The sequence below is a fragment of the Pholcus phalangioides genome, unplaced genomic scaffold, assembly GCF_987345545.1.
Source record: "Pholcus phalangioides strain wild (caught in Gottingen) unplaced genomic scaffold, Ppha-v1.0 ptg000024l_1, whole genome shotgun sequence".
NCBI lineage: Eukaryota > Metazoa > Arthropoda > Arachnida > Araneae > Pholcidae > Pholcus > Pholcus phalangioides.
Genome location: NW_028301616.1, coordinates 25521477 through 25533188, shown reverse-complemented (window position 1 = coordinate 25533188; position 11712 = coordinate 25521477).

Below are 11712 nucleotides of genomic sequence, written 5' to 3'. Positions count from 1 at the left end.
GTAGAAAATATTTGTGTGAAAAGGAAGATTTATATGATTGTCAGCGTTTTTCCAGATGGCTGGCATATGAATGTTTTTATTTGATGCAAGAATGTAAGGAGCACTAAATCTCTCCTCGCAAAATGTTAATGGTGCCTTTACTGGGTAAGTTTCATGTTTTTTTGTTTTTTTCTGGAGGGTTAAGTATCTCATAATCGAGTCTGACATCAGGCTCTCCGCGACCATCCATCCCTTTGAGAATGATCGCAAACCATCCCAAGATGGTCGCTCTGGGCCATAGTTTCCCAACCTTTTTCGTCCCATCGCCCCCTTCATCAGAAATTTTTTTCTCCCATCGCCGCCAACGCAATCAAACCCATAGGATCCTATGTTATACCCGTGGCTTCTGCCGCCCCCTGGAACTTTCCATTGGCCGCAAGGGGGCGTTAACGCCCACGTTGGGAATCACTGCTCTAGGCGAACATGTCTATCTGTAAATATGCCGCGGATCACTAAAATCATGTATAAATATGACGTGGGTCGATTGGTGATCTGTAAATGTGCTGCGGGTCACTCAAGTCACGTGTAAATGTGATAACTAGTTAATTTTTGCAAAATTAGGTTAGAGGACGAAAGCTATATCAAATTGCTTCGAGAGCCCCATTTAGACCGAGGACCCATCGGTTGAGTATGTATAACCTATGCACATCTATATGCGCAAACTATGACCAACATATATGATGAATATTTAAAATGGGTATCATCTCGCAAGTATGTAATCAGACACATCGAGAACACACTGTCGGTACTTTAAAAGAGCATCACAGTGCTCGCGAATCGTCATCGGCACGCAATATTGAAGAATATTTGAAGTTTTGAAGTCCTCTATTTTTTGACTTCAAGGTGGGGGGGGGGGGTAGAACAGAAAGACTCATCGAAAGGGGACGAAGACGAATCGGGAAAAGAGGAAACGGTACCTAACCATGACCGAAAAAATGGCCTGTTTCAAAGAAAACGGAATCTCCTATGACAGCGGCCCAACACTTTGTGCTTATATCCCCCCCCCCCATGGGATAGGGCCAGAGCCTGACTGGCCATCATGTCTGGCCTTACAGTTCCTATGACAGTGGTTCTTTGGAAAGGGGTCTTTGGATGGGAGGGGTTAGTCTGTAAGCTTGAATGAGAAAATAATTGATTGTTTTTACATTATTATGTGCTATATACATGTGTATAATTCAGTGAAGTGGTATACGACCTTCATCTCATCTACAAGAAAGGGGGAGGGGGGGTCCATGCAACAAGGCCACTGCACTGTTTGCCATAAACATCATTCAGACTACCTAGCAAGTTTGCCACATTTTGAAACAAGCATCCTATTTCGTTTCTTCTTATTTTGGAGTAGAATCTTCCTGATTGGCTCCCAAATACCGCATAGTAATTGGTGGTGTGTATAGAAATCGCCAATTCTGAGCCCGATGATTTCTTTTCCTCACAACGATGATACTGATTTTCCCCTGAATATTCTGAGGGAAAATGGACTACTTACTGACATCACGAGCAGACTGCGGAGGCCTTCGTCTTTTTTTACACAGAGGACCTCAGGAACCCCGTGTACGAGACGAAAATTCAATCGAATAAGGCTGAATATGCCTCTATCCATAACTTTATTGATGGAATGAGAATTTTAAGTCTGACAAAAGAAAAAGGTTCGATCTCATAACCGCTGGTTTGTACTAAATCCGAAGATAATTTACGCATAATCTTTTCCGAGGAGGGGTGGGATGGCGTCAGTGGAGCAAGTCGACTAACGAGCGGCACAGCGGGCACACATTCTTCTTCTTGAGCCACTTGTCGATGCACTTACAATGGAAATCGTGCAGGCACGGCAAAGTTCGGATCAGTTCCCTCGGCGAATATTCCGATGCGCAGATGATGCAGGAATCGACGCTGTACTCGTCGCCGTTCGACGAGTGGCCGTCGCCTCTTGCCGCCGGAACAACGCTCTTACTGTAGCGCTTCGTCGGCAGTAGGTCGATTTCCGCCGCCGACAGCGATCGCGGCTGACGGGCGGTTTCGGTGTCGTCGCTGTCCGTGTCGTATTCGGAGTGGTAGTTGTTGTGACGCACCCCGTAAAAGCTGTTCCTCGTGATCACCGTCCGGCAAACGAGACCCTGGCGCTGGTTGTTGGTGTTGTTGACGTCGGGTGGGTTGCGCTGAACGGTGCCGACGTCACCCACTTGGGCGAAACTGTGCTCGATGTCATCTTGTAGCAACGACAGCGCGTAGATCTCATCGTTTCGAGCTTCCGATTCGACGAGAGCACGAGCAAAGTGCTCGTCGCTCGCTATCTGCAGGAACTCGAGGTCGCGTGATTCTGTATCGGATCCTGAGGTTTCTCGTTCATCGTTTTTGAGGAAGCGTATCGTCGGAGGGAGCGATATTGGTCCCAGGTCCTCATCTGATGACGACGATGATGAAGATGATGACACGTTTTCCATGGTTGAAATATCTGTGGGTTAAGTTCGGTAGACACTTTTTACTTTCTTGACTGAAGTTATTGAAGATTTTCTGAATTTACGGTTGAAATTTATTTCCCCGGATGCCAAGAAGTTGTTAAGAAATTTCTCTCTCTTTTCGTAATTCGGGGAATCCAGGCTCTATTTCTGTTCATTTGTTTTTATTGTTGTGATGAAACACAATGGAGAATGTTAACAGTTTATCCACCATTCGAATTCCGCGAAGAAAACTCTTTCGCCAAACGACGCCAATCGGTTAGGAAAAGTTATAAATGCCATAGAACAGAAGGTATACGCCATTCCGACCTTGCGAGGAGCACACTGGGTTTAATCACCACCTTCTATAGCAGAAAGCTTCCGCGCGAAGCTTTGACGTCACTGAAGCCGTCCACTTCACCTGTGGCCATTGGACATGACAGTATTCGAAATCTTTTTTTGCAGTATATCTAATGACTATAGGTGGAAATGGACGACTTCGGTTACATCACGTGATTCGCGCAGAGACTTTCTGCTATAGAAGGTGTTGGTTTGGAGGAGAAGTGTCTCCCGGCAGTAAATCATCTATCTGAATGCGCATGCGTTCGAGATTGCTTTGAATGGTGGTTGCCATCTGGCGACTATTGATTATCGCCAACATTTTTTCTGGTGATAAGCAGATGTTTAACAATTGATATATATAATTTTGACTACAGCTAGTGCCCGTGGTTGGTGCAAGGGACATGCACGAGACTCGCATTACAAAGTTTGAGGATTCGATTTCTTCTCTCAAGCTTCTGATGTTTTATCTCCCTTCCGTCATCGTTTCTTGTGTGTGTTTGTGATGATCTCAAATTTATTTTTCTTCATCGTAATTTTTTTTACACCGTTAAATACAGTTCATTTTTCATGTAACCAAGTACAGAATTACTTGAGGTGGAAATTTTATTTATTTATTTATTTATTCAATATTGCTTGGTCGAGGCCTATACAAGAGAATGCGGTGGTGAAGTTTGACAGAGATGATTGATGTCACAAAGGAAATCAGAAACTGTTGTACAATCATAATGTTTGACGGGAGGTTGTTCCAGTTGATTATTGTTCGAGGAAAGAAACTAAATTTGAAACAATCTGTGGATGCAAAGATGGGTTTCAATTTTTGTGAATGGTTAATTCTTTTTGAAAAGTATGAAGCTGGAGTTAGAAAATTGGTAGTGTCGATATGAAAATGGCCATGAAGAATTTTGAAAGGAAAAGATAATCGAGAGAGATATCTCTACGGGTGAAAAGCGGTTGCATATTGAGTTGGCGCTTGAGTTCAGTGACGTCGTCAGAGGATGACCAACAGTAAGAATGAAGCCGGCGGATTCATTTCGAATAGATTCTAATTTGTCTATGTTTGAGAGAGTATTGGGTCCCACATTTCACAGGCATAGAGAGTACAGGAAAGATGTAGGTTTGGAAGCAGAGATGTCTGAGGGGTGACGGGAGGAGTTTTTGAGGTTCCGACGTACAAAAAAAGGGTTTTTTGGAGACACTTATGAAAGACGTAATCAACATGGATATTCCAACGGAGGTCGGCAGAAATAATTACACCCAGATATTTAAAATTAGAAACTTCGGTGATTAAAGTGTTATTGATAGTGTAAGAAGAATTGAGGGGAAGTCTTTTGGGAGTAATTTTCATAGAAATAAAAACTGTTTTTGAAGAATTTAGGGGTAATTGCCAAGACGAGCACCATTACGATGCAACATTGAGGTTATTTTGGAGAGATGCTTGGTCGGATTCGTTGTGCACTGGTTTGGTAGATGCCGCAATCATTTGCAAAGAATCTGATATGGCGATTGATGGAATTAGGAAGATCGTTTATTGTTTTAGGTTGGCACCTTCGAGGTGGACAGGCCGTAGGACTACCAATTCGGAGGTTGATGGTTAGAACCCCGCTCGTAACGATAGTTTTTTTTTTTTTAAGTGAAACTTATTTAGCGACATAAGAGGGAAATTTTTCGAGGGAAAGAAAATCCGTCACAAAAACAGCAACGCTTTCTTTTTCCTCAAAACCGGTTCTGTAGAATTATTGATTGTGTGCGATGAAGTTTCAAGAAGCAGATTGGGTGTGGTGGTGTTGGTGGTGGGAGTGTGAATAGAGAGATTCAGCCGTGTAAGAAAATAAAGCGACACCGCTGGAATCGTAGAACGTCCTCTTTAATATGAGGGGCGATGCACACAGTTTGGAAGAAAATAGGGTTGTCAGTAAATAATCTGCGTCATAGTAAATAAAAGGCGTGGGCTCAGTATTACTAAAGTGCACTTTTATTGGATGAGAATGGAATTTGAAATGGGAGACTGGGGCTCGCATTCGTGCCTCGAAGTTGGAAAACCGCAGAAAATCAACTAGCTGGTTTCATGCGGTGTTGGTTTTCTTAGTTGAAGTTGAACCCCCCTCCCCCCACAAATGGCGCTCGAACCTATATCCTCGCGATGCGAATCGAGCAAGATGCCCACACGACCGCAGAGCGGCCGTTGAGAAAAATCGTGTATTATTTTTTCTTTTACCACCGGTTCAATGTTTTTCAACATCTGTTTTTCAGAATTTGTTATACAGGCCTCAGCAAATATCATTAAAGCTTAGCATGTGACCATATTGCCCGCACTTACGTTAGTATTCATTTTTCTCATTTCGGGGTGTGAGTGTAAAACCACGTTTCCTGTATATTATAAGCTAGTGATCATGTTAATATGACTCGATTGCATACTACCGTCGGTTCCCGTTTTAACGACTACAGTTATAGCGAAAATCTTCGTTAGAAAAAAACTTCTTTAATCCCTAAATAGGTTTACATAGGAGCAATGCGTTGCAAATTCCGATATTAAGAAATTTACTATCCGTTATAACGAATGCGAAAACACGTTTCTAAAAATCAACAAAATACAGGGTGATTATAATCTGAGTTGCGATCTCAAAACGATGTGAAATTATTACCACTGGTCAGAATATGACTCTAAAATTTCCATGAATAATACTTCTGAAATGATGGAAAAGGAAATTCTCTCGCAGAATGGGAACAATAGTCAGCAGAGGCAACAATCAAATTAGCATCACAAAATTTCATAATCGGTACCTACAGAATCTGAAACCTTAACTAGTTTTGAAACACAAAAACTGTATATATCAACTCAAGGGAACCTTCCAGACCATCTGTTGGAGCCTGTGTATTAATTTGTTGTTCTTCGTTTCCTCAATGCTTGTATAAAAGTTCAATGCCCAATTGCTTTGAGTTGCATTGTGTATTAACATTTTATAATCTAGGACATAATTAAGTAATTTTTTCCATAGAATCGAATTCCGCTACGATGAAATCTTTTCAGCGAATGTCAGAAATCGTAATATCGGAAATTTTTTTTATAACGGAATGATTTCTTCAGTTCTTGGAGTTCGTTATAACGGGATTCGACTGTATTTCTTCTTTGTTCCGAAACATATTCACGTTTTTGAAACCCACTGCTCTATATCCATGTGAAATCCATGTTCCTGAGTACATTGCAATCTATCTTTCATATCAGCAGTGGTATTCAAACCCGAAAACAATTTGGTTTTTCTCTTTATTCTTCTCTTTCAATCCACAACAAGATCCGTTCGCTATATCACCCATTTACTACATCAGTTTCCATCAGTCCCAGACATACCGTGCATAAATTCATCATAAACGTATAACGACTAACAGCATTTACTTTTCTTCCATCAAGAATCGAACTTCGCAGGGGAGTGGGAAACTAAATTTACGATAATCTTAGAAGAAAAATGAGGCTCGATTCCAAGGAGCAAATGTGTAATAAGAAGTGCAGGGTGCTACTGCTCCTTTTGTGTAGAAGAAGGAGCCAAGCCGCAATTATTCCGGTGGATCCGCCTACTTCCTGTCGTCACAGTCATCGAAAAGGAAAATAGTATTAGATAAGTTGAATAGAGATAAGTTACCGGCGAAGTCTCTGAAATTAACAGAACCTTCTCGCTCGTTGTCATTCGAGCGTCCTTTCCTCAAGCATTAACGACCGATTAAACAATTAACGTTAATTCGAGTCATCGCCGTTTCCGTCTCAGCATGTCCTCTCCTCTCGAGATGAATAAATTCATCCAGCCTTTCCCCTCCTTGCCCCCCTTGACTGGCATTTCGTCCGGAAGACATTGTTGGACAATGGAGAGCTATTCGGAGAACGAGAATTGCATTTCCTGATGCGAAAATGGCAATTAACTTTTTTCTTATGTATATATGTATTTTACTGAAGAGGAATCGTATTCAGAGTTCGATGCAAAATTTGCAGAACATTCCCCCTATTCAACAAAATTAAATTTTCTTCAGTCTAATGATCTCTTCTCGGTAGGATGGAATCAGTTGGAACCTATAAACTTGATAGGAAGAGGAGGAGTTTGCTGTGAGTTATGAGAGATCCTTTGAAGAAGGAGTTTATGGTAGTTATATGCATAAAGTTATTGAAAATATCCGAAGTGGAGCAGATCCGGTCCATAACTAGGGTTTAAATCGCTCGTGGCAAACATTTTTTTTCCCACCTCCCCAACTGTTCTGCAAATTTAGTGTGTGGCTACGAAATAAATCGGCCATTTAAATCACCTGAGCTGAGCTAGCAATGCCTCGAAACCGGTTTTTTCACTGCGGAAATCAGCGGGTGTGGACACAGTTTAACAAGAATATAAATTTATTTTCACAACTCGTGGCAACTGCTGCACTTAAACCATGATTTTTAACGTTCAAAAATATAGCAATAATGCTGAGCTTACAGTTGCGAAACTGCACAGCGCAAAAATGGGATTTAGGATGTGGATAGTCAAAATCGACCATTTAAATTACCCTCGCTGTACTAGCCACACCTCAAAACCAGTTTTTGCGCTAAGGAATTCTTACATCATGACCAACCCCTCTGTCTCAATGAAGAAGTATAAGCAAGTGAGATTGAAGAAGGCCTGGACCTTGCCGGTGAGAACCCGGCCTCAGAAGTGTACAAAATTCCCCAATTTGTTGCAACTACTGCACCTCCATTATGGAATCACCATTATCTCCCCATTATGGAATCACACTTATGTCTCCTTCTCCTCTATTGTGGAATCACCGATATCACTCCTGCATTCTGGAATCACACTTATTTTTGATCCATTTTGCAAACACCCTTGTCTCTATACTCTGTTATGGAATATCCTCTACTCTGTTATGGAATATCCTCTACTCTGTTATGGAATATCCTCTACTCTGTTATGGAATATCCTCTACTCTGTTATGGAATATCCTCTACTCTGTTATGGAATATCCTCTACTCTGTTATGGAATATCCTCTACTCTGTTATGGAATATCCTCTACTCTGTTATGGAATATCCTCTACTCTGTTATGGAATATCCTCTACTCTGTTATGGAAGCACCGATATCCCCTACTCTGTTATGGAAGCACCGATATCCCCTACTCTGTTATGGAAACACCGATTCATTATAGATTCATCCGTACCTCTCTTCCACAATGGAATCGCCGATATCTCTCCTCCGTTATGGAATCACCGATATCTCTCCACCATTATGGAATCGCAGATATCTCTAATTCAACACGGAATCACACATAATTGACACCAATCCACATTATCTCTTCTCCATTATGGAATCACATTTATTTTACATTCATTATGCAATCACACATATCTCTCCTCCATTATGGAATCACACTTTTCTCTCATCCACTATGGAATCAACATTATCTCTCCGCCGTCATGGGATCCCACTTATCTCTCCTCTATTATTAAATCACCATTAACTCGCCTATATTATTGAATCTCCGTTATCTCTCCTCCATTATATAATAACCACTATCTCTCCTCCATTATGGAATCGTTGATATCTCCTCGCCATTATGGAATCACTGATATCTCCCCGCCATTATGGAAATCGCTGATATCTCTCCCCCATTATGGAATCGCCGATATCTCTCCTCAATTATGGAATCAACATGATCTCTCCTCTATTACGGTATCACCATTATCTCTCCTCCATTATATAATTACTACTATCTTTCCTCCATTATGGAATCATAATTATGTCACATCCATTATGGAATTGCCTATATCTCTCCTGCATTATGGAATCACAATTCTCTCACCGTCATTATGGGATCACCATTATCTCTCCGCCATAATGGAATCACACTTATCTCTCTTCCATAATGGAATCACACTTATCTCTCTTCCATTATGGAATCACCGATTTCTCTCCTCCATTATGGAAACACACCTATCTTTCCTGGAATATGGAATCATACTTATGTCTCCTCCATTATGGAATCGCCGATATCTCTCCTCCATTATGGAATCAATGATTTCTCCCCTCCTTTATGGAATCACCGATTTCTCCCCTCCTTTATGGAATCACCGATTTCTCCCCTCCTTTATGGAATCACCGATTTCTCCCCTCCTTTATGGAATCACCGATTTCTATCCCGCATTATAGAATCAAACCTATATTTCCTAGAATATGGTGCTTATGTCTCCTCACCATCATCTCTCCTGCATTATATAATAACCACCATCTCTCCTCATTATATAATAAATACTCTCTCTCCTCCATTATGGAATCATAATTATGTCACATCCATTATGGAATCACCTATATCTAACCTCCATCATGGAATCACAGTTATCTCTCCTCCATTATGGAATCACCATTATCTCTCCTCCATTATGGAATCACCATTATCTCTCCGCCAATATGGAACCAACGATATCTGTCCGCCAATATGGAATCACCATTATCTCTCTTCCATTATGGAATCGCCGTTATTTCTCCCCCAATATGCCCACTATGGAATCACAATTATCTCTGCTCCTTTATGGATTCAAACTTATCTCTCCTACATTATGGAATCACCATTATCTCTCTGCCAATAGGGAATCACCGGTATCTCTCTTGCATTATTGAATCACACTTATCTCTCCTCCATTATGGAATCACCATTATATCTCTCTGCCAATATAGAATCACCGATTTCTCGTCTGCATTATGGAATCACCGATTTCTCGTCTCCATTATGGAATCACTGATTGCTCACCTCCATTATGGAATCACCATTATCTCTCCACCATTATGGAATCACCATTATCTCTCCACCATTATGGAACCACACTTATTTCTGCTTCATTATGGAAGCAAACTTATCTCTGATCCATTATGGAATCACCTATTGCTCACCTCCAGTACGGAATCATCATTATGTCCCTGCCATTATGGAATCGCCGATATCTCTCCTCCATTATGAAATCACAGTTGTCTCCGAACCATTATGGAATCACCATTATCTCTCCACTAATATGGAATCACCATTATGCCTCCGACAATATGGAATCACCAATATCTCTCCTTCATTATGGAATCACACTTATTTCACCTCCGTTATGGAATCACCGATTTCTCGTCTTCACTACGGAATCACTCATTGCTCACCTCCATTATTTAATCACCATTATCACCATTATGGAATCACACTTATTTCTGCTTCATTAAGGGGAATCAAACTTATCTCTGATCTATTATGGAATCACCGATTGCTCACCTCTAGTATGGAATCACCGATATCGCTCATTCATTATCGAATCACACTTATGTCTCATCCATTACGGAATCACCGTTATCTCGCTTCCAATATAGATTCACCGATTTCTCGTCTTCATTATGGAATCACTGATTGCTCACCTACATTATGGAATCACACTGATTTCTGCTTCATTATGCAATCAAATTTATCTTTCCACACTTATCCGCATTACGGAATCAGCATTATCTCTCCTCCATTATGCAATCACAATTATTTCACATCCTTTATGTAATCACGCTTATCTTTCTTCCATTATGGAATCACCGATTTCTCTCCTCCATTATGGAAACAGAATTACCTCTGTTTCCTTAATACAGTTGAGAAATATAATCCTCATTATGGAATCAAACTGATCTCTTCTGCATTATGTTATCACACTTATCTCTTCCCCATTATGGAATCACACTTATGTCTCCTCCATTATGGAATCACACTTATGTTTATCGTTTTTTTTGTCCTTCCAGTAATTGTATTAAACCCGGGCAGCTCTGTGTGTTATAGCTAGTTATATATGATCCAGACTATATACACTCATGTCCATAAATTAAGGATAATTCAGAATCACATGGAAATCGAAATCTAAAGTAAAAATTTCACCTGTGGAATTATCACACACATCTGCAAAAATGATATGCAAATTTCAGGAAGCCACTAGATGATGCCGATAGTACGTAACAATGACGAGAGTGTAAGAGGGGGGTATATAAGGAATGGTGACAAAAAATTAAAATTGTTCACAAGAGTTCTGTAAGGCGCTCAGTGCCATAAGCGAATAGTTATGACACAGAGGACGCATGTGGATGATTTTTTACGTGGTAGAATTATCGGCCGCCTGGAATGTGGGCGTACTCAGATGGAAGTATCCGAGGAACTTGGAATTGCCCAAAGTGTCATCTCTAGGCTTTGGCAACGATTCCAAGATAACGGAAATGTCAGTAGGCGTTACAGTACAGGTCGCCCCCGAGTTACAACGCCGAATGAAGACCGGTATTTGGCAGTAACTGCCAAAAGAAGCAGACGGAGCACAGCATCCGACCTGTCTCGTCAGCTATCAGCAGCCACGGGTACCACAGTTTCAAGGCAAACTGTGTACAGGTGTTTCGGAGATATTGGTCTATATGCTCGCAGGCCTGTCAGATGTGTTCCGCTCACGGCAACTCACTGTCGGCAGCGATTAGCCTGGAGTAGAGAACATGCAATGTGGACATCGTCACAGTGGGCTTGTGTGATGTTTTCCGACGAGTCCAGGTTTAGCTTGCAGTCTGATTCACGTCGGACTTTATATGGAGAACGCCAGGTACCCGTTACCACCAAGACATCATTGAACGACACCGTTACGGTGGTGCAGCAGTACTCGTTTGGGGTGGAATTATACTGGGTTCCAGAACAGATCTGCATGTTCAAACCGGAACCATGAAAGCCCAAATTTATCGGGACATCATTCTGGAACAACATGTACGTTTGTTTAGGGGTGCCATGGGCGCAGAATTTGTGTTTATGGATGACAACGCCCGTCCTCGCCGAGCAAACATCGTAAACGAATGCCTTGAATCTGAGGATATAACCCATATAGAATGGCCAGCATTCTCACCTGACT